The following is an 18,983-nucleotide window of genomic DNA, read 5'->3' as shown; positions in this document are numbered from 1 at the left end:
TGTGGCGCAGCTTCTAAAGTCTTGTTGACGTTCCTCGATGTTGCTTTCTCTCTGCCTAAGGAAGTTCGATTGTCGCGTCGGAACGGGGAGACCTAAGCCTTCCAGCTTTAAGCCACCCTTCAGTCTTCTGAAGGGTGTCCGAGTGCTAGCATGTCATTTGGCTTTTTTTGGGGGGAAGCGGAGAGCGACATTGAAAAAGGTTACCGCCGCCGCCTCGCCCTCCGTGTTAAATGATTGCAAGCCGGCGGCGGCGGCGCTCCCTGTAGTCGTGGCCGAGCGGTTACGGCGATGGGCTAGAAAGCCATTGGGGTCTCCCCGCGTCGGCTCGAATCCTGCCCACTACGGCGCCCTTCTCCTGTCGCTTCGGCCTGCCCAGAAAAAGGCGGAGTGCCGTTTCTCTCTTCCTGCTTCTTGTACAAACGCTAAATCGCTTGGACCTGCTGCCTTGGAAGTAATGTCTTCAACATCCACCAGTGACATTTCACAGCTGGAAGCACACAGCCACGCTTTTGGCATTGGCATGTCTTGCGCCCTACTTCCAGCCTTTGAAGACCTAATTATTCAAACTGAAAGAACCGGCTGAATGAGTGTTTGCAGTGCACCAGGAGGAGCAGGGACCATAGCATTGGAGGGGTGAGGATGGCGCAGATGGAAACGTTTTCATGCGCTCCTCTGGGAGGAATGAAAAGAAAAGACGAAACCGGAAACAGTAGTAGCCGCAAGAGGAAGTGTCTTCAAGCGCCAAGCAAGCGCTCCTCGTTAGTATAGTGGTGCGTATCCCCGCCTGTCACGTGGGAGACCAGGGATGGATTGCTTGACGGCGAGCCAGGTTGCTTTTCTCCCATCAGATTCCAACCGCTAATGCTAACGCAGTGTGTGGGAGCTTACATGCTTTTCCTTTCCCGTCTTTTTCGGACGACTATTCCAAAGGGGTAACCTGAAGGAATAGGGGCCTGAAGACACGAGGCATTCTTAAAACAGCACTGGGCTGCACGGCCTTCTGTTGTGATCAGGTTATATTCGAGTCAAAAACCCAGAGCATCCGCTTCCATCCTATGGAGCACGAGCTAAATCGGAAGAGGCAGGGGATACACCTACGCCTATCGGCGCACGTTCCCTGCGTCAGGCTGCTTCACCCATTTGCACCCGACTGGAGACGGCACTGAGCAAGCTTTTTGTCAGGAGTGGGATTCGAACCCACGCCTCCAGGGGAGACTGCGACCTGAACGCAGCGCCTTAGACCGCTCGGCCATCCTGACGCGGGCCCCCTGTCCCGGGGCGGTCTGATGAGCCACCGCGATCCCACTACGCTCCTCGAGTATCGCACTGTTATTAATACTACAGTGTGACTCCAGCATTAAAATGTTTGGAAAATGTGTCGGCTTTTATAATCCAGTGTAGAGCAGCATGTGATGATTTGTGCTACAACACCAAGCGCTCAAAGTGACGTCTGCGTTTGTCGTTGAAACTTTCAACTCTTTCATCACTTATGTAGGAAATAAAAAGAGCAGTTGTGCGCCACACGCAGAGAGGCCGTCAGCAGAGTGGCGCAGCGGAAGCGTGCTGGGCCCATAACCCAGAGGTCGATGGATCGAAACCATCCTCTGCTACATGTGTCCTATGCACGATTCATAAGCATGCCATTGGGTTAGCAAAGTGCCTTCAAATAGTCTGCGTCTCCCTTTCTTTAAATTCTGTCCTGAGTTTCTCTCTCGTGTGTGTTTGTGCAAGCTTGACACTTGCGGGACTCTTTAATCTTCACCAATACGGAGATGACCAAATGTGTCTTCGGTTGTTCTGAGGTCTTTGATAGTTTCTTTGAAAGCTTCAACTGAACCTCGAAATCGAAGCAGTTATGTTTATATTGATTTCTCGCGTTAATCATTACGAACCAGGAACAGCCAGCACACTCGGTCGCATTAGTAATTATGTCACGTCTCTACTTAGCAGAGCATTCAAAGGCCCACTGGAAGTAGTAAAGCACTAAAACACTGCAAAACTGAACTCGGGAAAATCATACTGGGAGCTCTGAGCGATGTCTGCATCCAAGCCATCCAATACGGACTCTGAAACCTTGGAATATCAACACTATGATGCGCTACCTTTTACCTGGAGCAAAACGATGGAATTAGAAGAATGCTTACCGCAGGATACAACTGTGCCGCTGTTATTTGGAGCACGGTTTTCACTTGCATGAAAACTACAGCAGAACGTAGAAGGATGATCACTGAGGAGTCCACGCGGGCATGCTGGGGAGATTGTAGGTCGTACATTTCAATGATTACTGACATTTGCGCTGTTGGAGGTACAGTAATCAACAAAGAACAGGGTGTGCTACTCTCGAATCCGGTCAGCACATGATGAAAAGCCAGGAAGTATACCTTGTCAAATTGCCGTCAACAGGGACAAGTTAACCACCAGCTCCACCGCCGCCCGGCTAGCTCAGTCGGTAGAGCATGAGACTCTTAATCTCAGGGTCGTGGGTTCGAGCCCCACGTTGGGCGGTGCCCGTCTCCCTATTAACAAAGTTTCCCGCTCATCCTTGAACCTCTTACACCTCGATGGTACCGAGCACTGCGTTTTAATGCACAGGTGTGATCAAACCGAGATGAAAAGGGCGTATCTAGCTCCTTGCCCGAGAGATAAATCAAAGGTTCCGCAGATAATCCCTTGGCTCCGGTCACCCGGACGCAGATAGGAGCTGCAGCCATCATAACTTGTATGAAAACTAAGAAGAGCTCCTGTCTATTTACAGTTTCATTTACTCTAGCGTTTCCTTAAACATTGCATGTACGAAGGCTAAGAAATTGGAGAGCTATTCTAATACAATAACTATTAGGAATCTTTTCGGCATAACAGTTTCACTGTGATTTTGCAGGTAACACGTACGTTGGGAAAACATTTTGAACGCGATCAATAACCGCACTGGAAAAATGTGGGAAAGAAAGGGCGAAAAGCGACTCTTCAACATGTGGAAATATCTTCCTGAGCAGAGCCCTCTTCTCGAAGCTCAACACTCTGCAAGAGTCACTTCTCCCAACTTGCGCCCGCAGGTTTCCGTAGTGTGCCTGCAAAGAGCCATCCGCTTGAGACAGGTGCACCTCCCGATTTCATTGAACTAAGCTAGATGCACAATTTCTAATGCAGCCTTCATCACAATAGACAGTTCATTTCTCGAAAGCTTGTCGTAAAAAAAGGAAACAAAGAACGAAAACGTATAGCTGACAATCTTCTGAAGATGCAGATTCAGCTTTGGGGAAATGGACATTTTATGTATGCAGATGCTTTTCAAGCGCTGGTTTTAGAACGTCGCTGTGCTTCCAGCATCCTTTTTAGCCTTCTAAACTGGCTACCGAGGTGCCGATCACATTGTAAAGCGGTTGAGAGGCCGGAGCTGCTCAAACCGCTCTTGCCGTTTCCCATCAATCAAAAGCACTATGTTGTTTCTTTGTATGGAAAGCTTTTCAAGTCTGGCATCGACACGCACCTTTCCTGAAACGTCCAAAGGGTGAATGCTTCGCAAAGAAATCCAGTCTACCTTCAGGGGGCATGATGTTGAAATCGGAATGAGCCCTGGGTGGGCTTGAAGCAGCAGCTGTTCAGTTAACAGCTGCACAGAAACGCACCCCGCTTGCTTTGTATCATTCGCAAGTTTCTGGTTAAAGAGTAAAAAAGGCTGGAATTCTTCTGCCAGCCGGCAGGATTTCTTCTGCACTCACCCAGAAAAGCCAAGAATTGTATTTCATCTTTCGCAAGCTGTATTTTCCAGGAGGAGAATGAATACTTGCATTAAACTGAATCAAGCCGACAGAGACGCACAGCCGTTGTTTTTCTCCATGGGAAGTTTTTCGTTAAGGAAAAACACCGTTGTCATTTTCTTGCCAGCCGGCGGTATTTCTTGTGCAGCGATGAGCCAGATTTGTATTTCGTATTTCGCAAGTTGTGTGAATTTCTTGAAGTTGAAAGTGAATTCGCTCCAGAAAAGAAATGTCCAGTCGCATGAAAGCCGTGGCTGTTTGTTAAACCGCAGGACCTGAGCTTGCGTTCTGTTTCTCATGGCGTTCGCAAAGGCGATTCCTGCCTTTAAAACTGCTGTGTCTGCGACTGAAAGTGGCGTGTGGCGCAGCTTCTAAAGTCTTGTTGACGCTCCTCGATGTTGCTTTCTCTCTGCCTAAGGAAGTTCGATTGTCGCGTCGGAACGGGGAGACCTAATCCTTCCAGCTTTAAGCCACCCTTCAGTCTTCTGAAGGGTGTCCGAGTGCTAGCATGTCATTTGGCTTTTTTTGGGGGGAAGCGGAGAGCGACATTGAAAAAGGTTACCGCCGCCGCCTCGCCCTCCGTGTTAAATGATTGCAAGCCGGCGGCGGCGGCGCTCCCTGTAGTCGTGGCCGAGCGGTTAAGGCGATGGGCTAGAAAGCCATTGGGGTCTCCCCGCGTCGGCTCGAATCCTGCTCACTACGGCGCCCTTCTCCTGTCGCTTCGGCCTGCCCAGAAAAAGGCAGAGTGCCGTTTCTCTCTTCCTGCTGCTTGTACAAACGCTAAATCGCTTGGACCTGCTGCCTTGGAAGTAATGTCTTCAACATCCACCAGTGACATTTCACAGCTGGAAGCACACAGCCACGCTTTTGGCATTGGCATGTCTTGCGCCCTACTTCCAGCCTTTGAAGACCTAATGATTCAAACTGAAAGAACCGGCTGAATGAGTGTTTGCAGTGCACCAGGAGGAGCAGGGACCATAGCATTGGAGGGGTGAGGATGGCGCAGATGGAAACGTTTTCATGCGCTCCTCTGGGAGGAATGAAAAGAAAAGACGAAACCGGAAACAGTAGTAGCCGCAAGACGAAGTGTCTTCAAGCGCCAAGCAAGCGCTCCTCGTTAGTATAGTGGTGCGTATCCCCGCCTGTCACGTGGGAGACCAGGGATGGATTGCTTGACGGCGAGCCAGGTTGCTTTTCTCCCATCAGATTCCAACCGCTAATGCTAACGCAGTGTGTGGGAGCTTACATGCTTTTCCTTTCCCGTCTTTTTCGGACGACTATTCCAAAGGGGTAACCTGAAGGAATAGGGGCCTGAAGACACGAGGCATTCTTAAACCAGCACTTGGCTGCACGGCCATGTGTTGTGATCAGGTTATATTCGAGTCAAAAAGCCAGAGCATCCGCTTCCATCCTATGGAGCACGAGCTAAATCGGAAGAGGCAGGGGATACACCTACGCCTATCGGCGCACGTTCCCTGCGTCAGGCTGCTTCACCCATTTGCACCCGACTGGAGACGGCACTGAGCAAGCTTTTTGTCAGGAGTGGGATTCGAACCCACGCCTCCAGGGGAGACTGCGACCTGAACGCAGCGCCTTAGACCGCTCGGCCATCCTGACGTGGGCCCCCTGTCCCGGGGCGGTCTGATGAGCCACCGCGATCCCACTACGCTCCTCGAGTATCGCACTGTTATTAATACCACAGTGTGACTCCAGCATTAAAATGTTTGGAAAATGTGTCGGCTTTTATAATCCAGTGTAGAGCAGCATGTGATGATTTGTGCTACAACACCAAGCGCTCAAAGTGACGTCTGCGTTTGTCGTTGAAACTTTCAACTCTTTCATCACTTATGTAGGAAATAAAAAGAGCAGTTGTGCGCCACACGCAGAGAGGCCGTCAGCAGAGTGGCGCAGCGGAAGCGTGCTGGGCCCATAACCCAGAGGTCGATGGATCGAAACCATCCTCTGCTACATGTGTCCTATGCACGATTCCTAAGCATGCCATTGGGTTAGCAAAGTGCCTTCAAATAGTCTGCGTCTCCCTTTCTTTAAATTCTGTCCTGAGTTTCTCTCTCGTGTGTGTTTGTGCAAGCTTGACACTTGCGGGACTCTTTAATCTTCACCAATACGGAGATGACCAAATGTGTCTTCGGTTGTTCTGAGGTCTTTGATAGTTTCTTTGAAAGCTTCAACTGAACCTCGAAATCGAAGCAGTTATGTTTATATTGATTTCTCGCGTTAATCATTACGAACCAGGAACAGCCAGCACACTCGGTCGCATTAGTAATTATGTCACGTCTCTACTTAGCAGAGCATTCAAAGGCCCACTGGAAGTAGTAAAGCACTAAAACACTGCAAAACTGAACTCGGGAAAATCATACTGGGAGCTCTGAGCGATGTCTGCATCCAAGCCATCCAATACGGACTCTGAAACCTTGGAATATCAACACTATGATGCGCTACCTTTTACCTGGAGCAAAACGATGGAATTAGAAGAATGCTTACCGCAGGATACAACTGTGCCGCTGTTATTTGGAGCACGGTTTTCACTTGCATGAAAACTACAGCAGAACGTAGAAGGATGATCACTGAGGAGTCCACGCGGGCATGCTGAGGAGATTGTAGGTCGTACATTTCAATGATTACTGACATTTGCGCTGCTGGAGGTACAGTAATCAACAAAGAACAGGGTGTGCTACTCTCGAATCCGGTCAGCACATGATGAAAAGCCAGGAAGTATACCTTGTCAAATTGCCGTCAACAGGGACAAGTTAACCACCAGCTCCACCGGCGCCCGGCTAGCTCAGTCGGTAGAGCATGAGACTCTTAATCTCAGGGTCGTGGGTTCGAGCCCCACGTTGGGCGGTGCCCGTCTCCCTATTAACAAAGTTTCCCGCTCATCCTTGAACCTCTTACACCTCGATGGTACCGAGCACTGCGTTTTAATGCACAGGTGTGATCAAACCGAGATGAAAAGGGCGTATCTAGCTCCTTGCCCGAGAGATAAATCAAAGGTTCCGCAGATAATCCCTTGGCTCCGGTCACCCGGACGCAGATAGGAGCTGCAGCCATCATAACTTGTATGAAAACTAAGAAGAGCTCCTGTCTATTTACAGTTTCATTTACTCTAGCGTTTCCTTAAACATTGCGTGTACGAAGGCTAAGAAATTGGAGAGCTATTCTAATACAATAACTATTAGGAATCTTTTCGGCATAACAGTTTCACTGTGATTTTGCAGGTAACACGTACGTTGGGAAAACATTTTGAACGCGATCAATAACCGCACTGGAAAAATGTGGGAAAGAAAGGGCGAAAAGCGACTCTTCAACATGTGGAAATATCTTCCTGAGCGGAGCCCTCTTCTCGAAGCTCAACACTCTGCAAGAGTCACTTCTCCCAACTTGCGCCCGCAGGTTTCCGTAGTGTGCCTGCAAAGAGCCATCCGCTTGAGACAGGTGCACCTCCCGATTTCATTGAACTAAGCTAGATGCACAATTTCTAATGCAGCCTTCATCACAATAGACAGTTCATTTCTCGAAAGCTTGTCGTAAAAAAAGGAAACAAAGAACGAAAACGTATAGCTGACAATCTTCTGAAGATGCAGATTCAGCTTTGGGGAAATGGACATTTTATGTATGCAGATGCTTTTCAAGCGCTGGTTTTAGAACGTCGCTGTGCTTCCAGCATCCTTTTTAGCCTTCTAAACTGGCTACCGAGGTGCCGATCACATTGTAAAGCGGTTGAGAGGCCGGAGCTGCTCAAACCGCTCTTGCCGTTTCCCATCAATCAAAAGCACTATGTTGTTTCTTTGTATGGAAAGCTTTTCAAGTCTGGCATCGACACGCACCTTTCCTGAAACGTCCAAAGGGTGAATGCTTCGCAAAGAAATCCAGTCTACCTTCAGGGGGCATGATGTTGAAATCGGAATGAGCCCTGGGTGGGCTTGAAGCAGCAGCTGTTCAGTTAACAGCTGCACAGAAACGCACCCCGCTTGCTTTGTATCATTCGCAAGTTTCTGGTTAAAGAGTAAAAAAGGCTGGAATTCTTCTGCCAGCCGGCAGGATTTCTTCTGCACTCACCCAGAAAAGCCAAGAATTGTATTTCATCTTTCGCAAGCTGTATTTTCCAGGAGGAGAATGAATACTTGCATTAAACTGAATCAAGCCGACAGAGACGCACAGCCGTTGTTTTTCTCCATGGGAAGTTTTTCGTTAAGGAAAAACACCGTTGTCATTTTCTTGCCAGCCGGCGGTATTTCTTGTGCAGCGATGAGCCAGATTTGTATTTCGTATTTCGCAAGTTGTGTGAATTTCTTGAAGTTGAAAGTGAATTCGCTCCAGAAAAGAAATGTCCAGTCGCATGAAAGCCGTGGCTGTTTGTTAAACCGCAGGACCTGAGCTTGCGTTCTGTTTCTCATGGCGTTCGCAAAGGCGATTCCTGCCTTTAAAACTGCTGTGTCTGCGACTGAAAGTGGCGTGTGGCGCAGCTTCTAAAGTCTTGTTGACGCTCCTCGATGTTGCTTTCTCTCTGCCTAAGGAAGTTCGATTGTCGCGTCGGAACGGGGAGACCTAATCCTTCCAGCTTTAAGCCACCCTTCAGTCTTCTGAAGGGTGTCCGAGTGCTAGGATGTCATTTGGCTTTTTTTGGGGGGAAGCGGAGAGCGACATTGAAAAAGGTTACCGCCGCCGCCTCGCCCTCCGTGTTAAATGATTGCAAGCCGGCGGCGGCGGCGCTCCCTGTAGTCGTGGCCGAGCGGTTAAGGCGATGGGCTAGAAAGCCATTGGGGTCTCCCCGCGTCGGCTCGAATCCTGCTCACTACGGCGCCCTTCTCCTGTCGCTTCGGCCTGCCCAGAAAAAGGCAGAGTGCCGTTTCTCTCTTCCTGCTGCTTGTACAAACGCTAAATCGCTTGGACCTGCTGCCTTGGAAGTAATGTCTTCAACATCCACCAGTGACATTTCACAGCTGGAAGCACACAGCCACGCTTTTGGCATTGGCATGTCTTGCGCCCTACTTCCAGCCTTTGAAGACCTAATGATTCAAACTGAAAGAACCGGCTGAATGAGTGTTTGCAGTGCACCAGGAGGAGCAGGGACCATAGCATTGGAGGGGTGAGGATGGCGCAGATGGAAACGTTTTCATGCGCTCCTCTGGGAGGAATGAAAAGAAAAGACGAAACCGGAAACAGTAGTAGCCGCAAGACGAAGTGTCTTCAAGCGCCAAGCAAGCGCTCCTCGTTAGTATAGTGGTGCGTATCCCCGCCTGTCACGTGGGAGACCAGGGATGGATTGCTTGACGGCGAGCCAGGTTGCTTTTCTCCCATCAGATTCCAACCGCTAATGCTAACGCAGTGTGTGGGAGCTTACATGCTTTTCCTTTCCCGTCTTTTTCGGACGACTATTCCAAAGGGGTAACCTGAAGGAATAGGGGCCTGAAGACACGAGGCATTCTTAAACCAGCACTTGGCTGCACGGCCATGTGTTGTGATCAGGTTATATTCGAGTCAAAAAGCCAGAGCATCCGCTTCCATCCTATGGAGCACGAGCTAAATCGGAAGAGGCAGGGGATACACCTACGCCTATCGGCGCACGTTCCCTGCGTCAGGCTGCTTCACCCATTTGCACCCGACTGGAGACGGCACTGAGCAAGCTTTTTGTCAGGAGTGGGATTCGAACCCACGCCTCCAGGGGAGACTGCAACCTGAACGCAGCGCCTTAGACCGCTCGGCCATCCTGACGCGGGCCCCCTGTCCCGGGGCGGTCTGATGAGCCACCGCGATCCCACTACGCTCCTCGAGTATCGCACTGTTATTAATACCACAGTGTGACTCCAGCATTAAAATGTTTGGAAAATGTGTCGGCTTTTATAATCCAGTGTAGAGCAGCATGTGATGATTTGTGCTACAACACCAAGCGCTCAAAGTGACGTCTGCGTTTGTCGTTGAAACTTTCAACTCTTTCATCACTTATGTAGGAAATAAAAAGAGCAGTTGTGCGCCACACGCAGAGAGGCCGTCAGCAGAGTGGCGCAGCGGAAGCGTGCTGGGCCCATAACCCAGAGGTCGATGGATCGAAACCATCCTCTGCTACATGTGTCCTATGCACGATTCCTAAGCATGCCATTGGGTTAGCAAAGTGCCTTCAAATAGTCTGCGTCTCCCTTTCTTTAAATTCTGTCCTGAGTTTCTCTCTCGTGTGTGTTTGTGCAAGCTTGACACTTGCGGGACTCTTTAATCTTCACCAATACGGAGATGACCAAATGTGTCTTCGGTTGTTCTGAGGTCTTTGATAGTTTCTTTGAAAGCTTCAACTGAACCTCGAAATCGAAGCAGTTATGTTTATATTGATTTCTCGCGTTAATCATTACGAACCAGGAACAGCCAGCACACTCGGTCGCATTAGTAATTATGTCACGTCTCTACTTAGCAGAGCATTCAAAGGCCCACTGGAAGTAGTAAAGCACTAAAACACTGCAAAACTGAACTCGGGAAAATCATACTGGGAGCTCTGAGCGATGTCTGCATCCAAGCCATCCAATACGGACTCTGAAACCTTGGAATATCAACACTATGATGCGCTACCTTTTACCTGGAGCAAAACGATGGAATTAGAAGAATGCTTACCGCAGGATACAACTGTGCCGCTGTTATTTGGAGCACGGTTTTCACTTGCATGAAAACTACAGCAGAACGTAGAAGGATGATCACTGAGGAGTCCACGCGGGCATGCTGAGGAGATTGTAGGTCGTACATTTCAATGATTACTGACATTTGCGCTGCTGGAGGTACAGTAATCAACAAAGAACAGGGTGTGCTACTCTCGAATCCGGTCAGCACATGATGAAAAGCCAGGAAGTATACCTTGTCAAATTGCCGTCAACAGGGACAAGTTAACCACCAGCTCCACCGGCGCCCGGCTAGCTCAGTCGGTAGAGCATGAGACTCTTAATCTCAGGGTCGTGGGTTCGAGCCCCACGTTGGGCGGTGCCCGTCTCCCTATTAACAAAGTTTCCCGCTCATCCTTGAACCTCTTACACCTCGATGGTACCGAGCACTGCGTTTTAATGCACAGGTGTGATCAAACCGAGATGAAAAGGGCGTATCTAGCTCCTTGCCCGAGAGATAAATCAAAGGTTCCGCAGATAATCCCTTGGCTCCGGTCACCCGGACGCAGATAGGAGCTGCAGCCATCATAACTTGTATGAAAACTAAGAAGAGCTCCTGTCTATTTACAGTTTCATTTACTCTAGCGTTTCCTTAAACATTGCGTGTACGAAGGCTAAGAAATTGGAGAGCTATTCTAATACAATAACTATTAGGAATCTTTTCGGCATAACAGTTTCACTGTGATTTTGCAGGTAACACGTACGTTGGGAAAACATTTTGAACGCGATCAATAACCGCACTGGAAAAATGTGGGAAAGAAAGGGCGAAAAGCGACTCTTCAACATGTGGAAATATCTTCCTGAGCGGAGCCCTCTTCTCGAAGCTCAACACTCTGCAAGAGTCACTTCTCCCAACTTGCGCCCGCAGGTTTCCGTAGTGTGCCTGCAAAGAGCCATCCGCTTGAGACAGGTGCACCTCCCGATTTCATTGAACTAAGCTAGATGCACAATTTCTAATGCAGCCTTCATCACAATAGACAGTTCATTTCTCGAAAGCTTGTCGTAAAAAAAGGAAACAAAGAACGAAAACGTATAGCTGACAATCTTCTGAAGATGCAGATTCAGCTTTGGGGAAATGGACATTTTATGTATGCAGATGCTTTTCAAGCGCTGGTTTTAGAACGTCGCTGTGCTTCCAGCATCCTTTTCAGCCTTCTAAACTGTCTACCGAGGTGCCGATCACATTGTAAAGCGGTTGAGAGGCCGGAGCTGCTCAAACCGCTCTTGCCGTTTCCCATCAATCAAAAGCACTATGTTGTTTCTTTGTATGGAAAGCTTTTCAAGTCTGGCATCGACACGCACCTTTCCTGAAACGTCCAAAAGGTGAATGCTTCGCAAAGAAATCCAGTCTACCTTCAGGGGGCATGATGTTGAAATCGGAATGAGCCCTGGGTGGGCTTGAAGCAGCAGCTGTTCAGTTAACAGCTGCACAGAAACGCACCCCGCTTGCTTTGTATCATTCGCAAGTTTCTGGTTAAAGAGTAAAAAAGGCTGGAATTCTTCTGCCAGCCGGCAGGATTTCTTCTGCACTCACCCAGAAAAGCCAAGAATTGTATTTCATCTTTCGCAAGCTGTATTTTCCAGGAGGAGAATGAATACTTGCATTAAACTGAATCAAGCCGACAGAGACGCACAGCCGTTGTTTTTCTCCATGGGAAGTTTTTCGTTAAGGAAAAACACCGTTGTCATTTTCTTGCCAGCCGGCGGTATTTCTTGTGCAGCGATGAGCCAGATTTGTATTTCGTATTTCGCAAGTTGTGTGAATTTCTTGAAGTTGAAAGTGAATTCGCTCCAGAAAAGAAATGTCCAGTCGCATGAAAGCCGTGGCTGTTTGTTAAACCGCAGGACCTGAGCTTGCGTTCTGTTTCTCATGGCGTTCGCAAAGGCGATTCCTGCCTTTAAAACTGCTGTGTCTGCGACTGAAAGTGGCGTGTGGCGCAGCTTCTAAAGTCTTGTTGACGCTCCTCGATGTTGCTTTCTCTCTGCCTAAGGAAGTTCGATTGTCGCGTCGGAACGGGGAGACCTAATCCTTCCAGCTTTAAGCCACCCTTCAGTCTTCTGAAGGGTGTCCGAGTGCTAGCATGTCATTTGGCTTTTTTTGGGGGGAAGCGGAGAGCGACATTGAAAAAGGTTACCGCCGCCGCCTCGCCCTCCGTGTTAAATGATTGCAAGCCGGCGGCGGCGGCGCTCCCTGTAGTCGTGGCCGAGCGGTTAAGGCGATGGGCTAGAAAGCCATTGGGGTCTCCCCGCGTCGGCTCGAATCCTGCTCACTACGGCGCCCTTCTCCTGTCGCTTCGGCCTGCCCAGAAAAAGGCAGAGTGCCGTTTCTCTCTTCCTGCTGCTTGTACAAACGCTAAATCGCTTGGACCTGCTGCCTTGGAAGTAATGTCTTCAACATCCACCAGTGACATTTCACAGCTGGAAGCACACAGCCACGCTTTTGGCATTGGCATGTCTTGCGCCCTACTTCCAGCCTTTGAAGACCTAATGATTCAAACTGAAAGAACCGGCTGAATGAGTGTTTGCAGTGCACCAGGAGGAGCAGGGACCATAGCATTGGAGGGGTGAGGATGGCGCAGATGGAAACGTTTTCATGCGCTCCTCTGGGAGGAATGAAAAGAAAAGACGAAACCGGAAACAGTAGTAGCCGCAAGACGAAGTGTCTTCAAGCGCCAAGCAAGCGCTCCTCGTTAGTATAGTGGTGCGTATCCCCGCCTGTCACGTGGGAGACCAGGGATGGATTGCTTGACGGCGAGCCAGGTTGCTTTTCTCCCATCAGATTCCAACCGCTAATGCTAACGCAGTGTGTGGGAGCTTACATGCTTTTCCTTTCCCGTCTTTTTCGGACGACTATTCCAAAGGGGTAACCTGAAGGAATAGGGGCCTGAAGACACGAGGCATTCTTAAACCAGCACTTGGCTGCACGGCCATGTGTTGTGATCAGGTTATATTCGAGTCAAAAAGCCAGAGCATCCGCTTCCATCCTATGGAGCACGAGCTAAATCGGAAGAGGCAGGGGATACACCTACGCCTATCGGCGCACGTTCCCTGCGTCAGGCTGCTTCACCCATTTGCACCCGACTGGAGACGGCACTGAGCAAGCTTTTTGTCAGGAGTGGGATTCGAACCCACGCCTCCAGGGGAGACTGCGACCTGAACGCAGCGCCTTAGACCGCTCGGCCATCCTGACGCGGGCCCCCTGTCCCGGGGCGGTCTGATGAGCCACCGCGATCCCACTACGCTCCTCGAGTATCGCACTGTTATTAATACCACAGTGTGACTCCAGCATTAAAATGTTTGGAAAATGTGTCGGCTTTTATAATCCAGTGTAGAGCAGCATGTGATGATTTGTGCTACAACACCAAGCGCTCAAAGTGACGTCTGCGTTTGTCGTTGAAACTTTCAACTCTTTCATCACTTATGTAGGAAATAAAAAGAGCAGTTGTGCGCCACACGCAGAGAGGCCGTCAGCAGAGTGGCGCAGCGGAAGCGTGCTGGGCCCATAACCCAGAGGTCGATGGATCGAAACCATCCTCTGCTACATGTGTCCTATGCACGATTCCTAAGCATGCCATTGGGTTAGCAAAGTGCCTTCAAATAGTCTGCGTCTCCCTTTCTTTAAATTCTGTCCTGAGTTTCTCTCTCGTGTGTGTTTGTGCAAGCTTGACACTTGCGGGACTCTTTAATCTTCACCAATACGGAGATGACCAAATGTGTCTTCGGTTGTTCTGAGGTCTTTGATAGTTTCTTTGAAAGCTTCAACTGAACCTCGAAATCGAAGCAGTTATGTTTATATTGATTTCTCGCGTTAATCATTACGAACCAGGAACAGCCAGCACACTCGGTCGCATTAGTAATTATGTCACGTCTCTACTTAGCAGAGCATTCAAAGGCCCACTGGAAGTAGTAAAGCACTAAAACACTGCAAAACTGAACTCGGGAAAATCATACTGGGAGCTCTGAGCGATGTCTGCATCCAAGCCATCCAATACGGACTCTGAAACCTTGGAATATCAACACTATGATGCGCTACCTTTTACCTGGAGCAAAACGATGGAATTAGAAGAATGCTTACCGCAGGATACAACTGTGCCGCTGTTATTTGGAGCACGGTTTTCACTTGCATGAAAACTACAGCAGAACGTAGAAGGATGATCACTGAGGAGTCCACGCGGGCATGCTGAGGAGATTGTAGGTCGTACATTTCAATGATTACTGACATTTGCGCTGCTGGAGGTACAGTAATCAACAAAGAACAGGGTGTGCTACTCTCGAATCCGGTCAGCACATGATGAAAAGCCAGGAAGTATACCTTGTCAAATTGCCGTCAACAGGGACAAGTTAACCACCAGCTCCACCGGCGCCCGGCTAGCTCAGTCGGTAGAGCATGAGACTCTTAATCTCAGGGTCGTGGGTTCGAGCCCCACGTTGGGCGGTGCCCGTCTCCCTATTAACAAAGTTTCCCGCTCATCCTTGAACCTCTTACACCTCGATGGTACCGAGCACTGCGTTTTAATGCACAGGTGTGATCAAACCGAGATGAAAAGGGCGTATCTAGCTCCTTGCCCGAGAGATAAATCAAAGGTTCCGCAGATAATCCCTTGGCTCCGGTCACCCGGACGCAGATAGGAGCTGCAGCCATCATAACTTGTATGAAAACTAAGAAGAGCTCCTGTCTATTTACAGTTTCATTTACTCTAGCGTTTCCTTAAACATTGCGTGTACGAAGGCTAAGAAATTGGAGAGCTATTCTAATACAATAACTATTAGGAATCTTTTCGGCATAACAGTTTCACTGTGATTTTGCAGGTAACACGTACGTTGGGAAAACATTTTGAACGCGATCAATAACCGCACTGGAAAAATGTGGGAAAGAAAGGGCGAAAAGCGACTCTTCAACATGTGGAAATATCTTCCTGAGCGGAGCCCTCTTCTCGAAGCTCAACACTCTGCAAGAGTCACTTCTCCCAACTTGCGCCCGCAGGTTTCCGTAGTGTGCCTGCAAAGAGCCATCCGCTTGAGACAGGTGCACCTCCCGATTTCATTGAACTAAGCTAGATGCACAATTTCTAATGCAGCCTTCATCACAATAGACAGTTCATTTCTCGAAAGCTTGTCGTAAAAAAAGGAAACAAAGAACGAAAACGTATAGCTGACAATCTTCTGAAGATGCAGATTCAGCTTTGGGGAAATGGACATTTTATGTATGCAGATGCTTTTCAAGCGCTGGTTTTAGAACGTCGCTGTGCTTCCAGCATCCTTTTTAGCCTTCTAAACTGGCTACCGAGGTGCCGATCACATTGTAAAGCGGTTGAGAGGCCGGAGCTGCTCAAACCGCTCTTGCCGTTTCCCATCAATCAAAAGCACTATGTTGTTTCTTTGTATGGAAAGCTTTTCAAGTCTGGCATCGACACGCACCTTTCCTGAAACGTCCAAAGGGTGAATGCTTCGCAAAGAAATCCAGTCTACCTTCAGGGGGCATGATGTTGAAATCGGAATGAGCCCTGGGTGGGCTTGAAGCAGCAGCTGTTCAGTTAACAGCTGCACAGAAACGCACCCCGCTTGCTTTGTATCATTCGCAAGTTTCTGGTTAAAGAGTAAAAAAGGCTGGAATTCTTCTGCCAGCCGGCAGGATTTCTTCTGCACTCACCCAGAAAAGCCAAGAATTGTATTTCATCTTTCGCAAGCTGTATTTTCCAGGAGGAGAATGAATACTTGCATTAAACTGAATCAAGCCGACAGAGACGCACAGCCGTTGTTTTTCTCCATGGGAAGTTTTTCGTTAAGGAAAAACACCGTTGTCATTTTCTTGCCAGCCGGCGGTATTTCTTGTGCAGCGATGAGCCAGATTTGTATTTCGTATTTCGCAAGTTGTGTGAATTTCTTGAAGTTGAAAGTGAATTCGCTCCAGAAAAGAAATGTCCAGTCGCATGAAAGCCGTGGCTGTTTGTTAAACCGCAGGACCTGAGCTTGCGTTCTGTTTCTCATGGCGTTCGCAAAGGCGATTCCTGCCTTTAAAACTGCTGTGTCTGCGACTGAAAGTGGCGTGTGGCGCAGCTTCTAAAGTCTTGTTGACGCTCCTCGATGTTGCTTTCTCTCTGCCTAAGGAAGTTCGATTGTCGCGTCGGAACGGGGAGACCTAATCCTTCCAGCTTTAAGCCACCCTTCAGTCTTCTGAAGGGTGTCCGAGTGCTAGCATGTCATTTGGCTTTTTTTGGGGGGAAGCGGAGAGCGACATTGAAAAAGGTTACCGCCGCCGCCTCGCCCTCCGTGTTAAATGATTGCAAGCCGGCGGCGGCGGCGCTCCCTGTAGTCGTGGCCGAGCGGTTAAGGCGATGGGCTAGAAAGCCATTGGGGTCTCCCCGCGTCGGCTCGAATCCTGCTCACTACGGCGCCCTTCTCCTGTCGCTTCGGCCTGCCCAGAAAAAGGCAGAGTGCCGTTTCTCTCTTCCTGCTGCTTGTACAAACGCTAAATCGCTTGGACCTGCTGCCTTGGAAGTAATGTCTTCAACATCCACCAGTGACATTTCACAGCTGGAAGCACACAGCCACGCTTTTGGCATTGGCATGTCTTGCGCCCTACTTCCAGCCTTTGAAGACCTAATGATTCAAACTGAAAGAACCGGCTGAATGAGTGTTTGCAGTGCACCAGGAGGAGCAGGGACCATAGCATTGGAGGGGTGAGGATGGCGCAGATGGAAACGTTTTCATGCGCTCCTCTGGGAGGAATGAAAAGAAAAGACGAAACCGGAAACAGTAGTAGCCGCAAGACGAAGTGTCTTCAAGCGCCAAGCAAGCGCTCCTCGTTAGTATAGTGGTGCGTATCCCCGCCTGTCACGTGGGAGACCAGGGATGGATTGCTTGACGGCGAGCCAGGTTGCTTTTCTCCCATCAGATTCCAACCGCTAATGCTAACGCAGTGTGTGGGAGCTTACATGCTTTTCCTTTCCCGTCTTTTTCGGACGACTATTCCAAAGGGGTAACCTGAAGGAATAGGGGCCTGAAGACACGAGGCATTCTTAAACCAGCACTTGGCTGCACGGCCATGTGTTGTGATCAGGTTATATTCGAGTCAAAAAGCCAGAGCATCCGCTTCCATCCTATGGAGCACGAGCTAAATCGGAAGAGGCAGGGGATACACCTACGCCTATCGGCGCACGTTCCCTGCGTCAGGCTGCTTCACCCATTTGCACCCGACTGGAGACGGCACTGAGCAAGCTTTTTGTCAGGAGTGGGATTCGAACCCACGCCTCCAGGGGAGACTGCGACCTGAACGCAGCGCCTTAGACCGCTCGGCCATCCTGACGCGGGCCCCCTGTCCCGGGGCGGTCTGATGAGCCACCGCGATCCCACTACGCTCCTCGAGTATCGCACTGTTATTAATACCACAGTGTGACTCCAGCATTAAAATGTTTGGAAAATGTGTCGGCTTTTATAATCCAGTGTAGAGCAGCATGTGATGATTTGTGCTACAACACCAAGCGCTCAAAGTGACGTCTGCGTTTGTCGTTGAAACTTTCAACTCTTTCATCACTTATGTAGGAAATAAAAAGAGCAGTTGTGCGCCACACGCAGAGAGGCCGTCAGCAGAGTGGCGCAGCGGAAGCGTGCTGGGCCCATAACCCAGAGGTCGATGGATCGAAACCATCCTCTGCTACATGTGTCCTATGCACGATTCCTAAGCATGCCATTGGGTTAGCAAAGTGCCTTCAAATAGTCTGCGTCTCCCTTTCTTTAAATTCTGTCCTGAGTTTCTCTCTCGTGTGTGTTTGTGCAAGCTTGACACTTGCGGGACTCTTTAATCTTCACCAATACGGAGATGACCAAATGTGTCTTCGGTTGTTCTGAGGTCTTTGATAGTTTCTTTGAAAGCTTCAACTGAACCTCGAAATCGAAGCAGTTATGTTTATATTGATTTCTCGCGTTAATCATTACGAACCAGGAACAGCCAGCACACTCGGTCGCATTAGTAATTATGTCACGTCTCTACTTAGCAGAGCATTCAAAGGCCCACTGGAAGTAGTAAAGCACTAAAACACTGCAAAACTGAACTCGGGAAAATCATACTGGGAGCTCTGAGCGATGTCTGCATCCAAGCCATCCAATACGGACTCTGAAACCTTGGAATATCAACACTATGATGCGCTACCTTTTACCTGGAGCAAAACGATGGAATTAGAAGAATGCTTACCGCAGGATACAACTGTGCCGCTGTTATTTGGAGCACGGTTTTCACTTGCATGAAAACTACAGCAGAACGTAGAAGGATGATCACTGAGGAGTCCACGCGGGCATGCTGAGGAGATTGTAGGTCGTACATTTCAATGATTACTGACATTTGCGCTGCTGGAGGTACAGTAATCAACAAAGAACAGGGTGTGCTACTCTCGAATCCGGTCAGCACATGATGAAAAGCCAGGAAGTATACCTTGTCAAATTGCCGTCAACAGGGACAAGTTAACCACCAGCTCCACCGGCGCCCGGCTAGCTCAGTCGGTAGAGCATGAGACTCTTAATCTCAGGGTCGTGGGTTCGAGCCCCACGTTGGGCGGTGCCCGTCTCCCTA

General features: G+C 49.2%; 5 non-coding genes across 5 annotated transcripts; all 5 read left to right on the top strand.

The window, feature by feature from the left end:
* Nucleotides 1–2,431: 2,431 nt before the first annotated feature.
* trnak-cuu (transfer RNA lysine (anticodon CUU)) lies at nucleotides 2,432–2,504 on the top strand. Its single transcript has one exon. It is a non-coding gene; the product is annotated as a tRNA-Lys (tRNA).
* Nucleotides 2,505–6,547: 4,043 nt separating this feature from the next.
* Nucleotides 6,548–6,620, top strand: trnak-cuu (transfer RNA lysine (anticodon CUU)). The gene has a single exon. It is a non-coding gene; the product is annotated as a tRNA-Lys (tRNA).
* Nucleotides 6,621–10,663: 4,043 nt separating this feature from the next.
* Nucleotides 10,664–10,736, top strand: trnak-cuu (transfer RNA lysine (anticodon CUU)). The gene has a single exon. It is a non-coding gene; the product is annotated as a tRNA-Lys (tRNA).
* Nucleotides 10,737–14,779: 4,043 nt separating this feature from the next.
* On the top strand, nucleotides 14,780–14,852 carry trnak-cuu (transfer RNA lysine (anticodon CUU)). The gene has a single exon. It is a non-coding gene; the product is annotated as a tRNA-Lys (tRNA).
* A 4,043-nt stretch (nucleotides 14,853–18,895) lies between these two features.
* Nucleotides 18,896–18,968, top strand: trnak-cuu (transfer RNA lysine (anticodon CUU)). The gene has a single exon. It is a non-coding gene; the product is annotated as a tRNA-Lys (tRNA).
* The last annotated feature ends 15 nt before the right edge of the window (nucleotides 18,969–18,983 follow it).

This window comes from Lepisosteus oculatus, unplaced genomic scaffold (assembly GCF_040954835.1).
Source record: "Lepisosteus oculatus isolate fLepOcu1 unplaced genomic scaffold, fLepOcu1.hap2 HAP2_SCAFFOLD_39, whole genome shotgun sequence".
NCBI classification, from domain to species: Eukaryota; Metazoa; Chordata; class Actinopteri; order Semionotiformes; family Lepisosteidae; genus Lepisosteus; species Lepisosteus oculatus.
The sequence above is the reverse complement of the archived record's forward strand: the minus strand, read 5'-3'. Positions and strand labels throughout refer to the sequence as shown.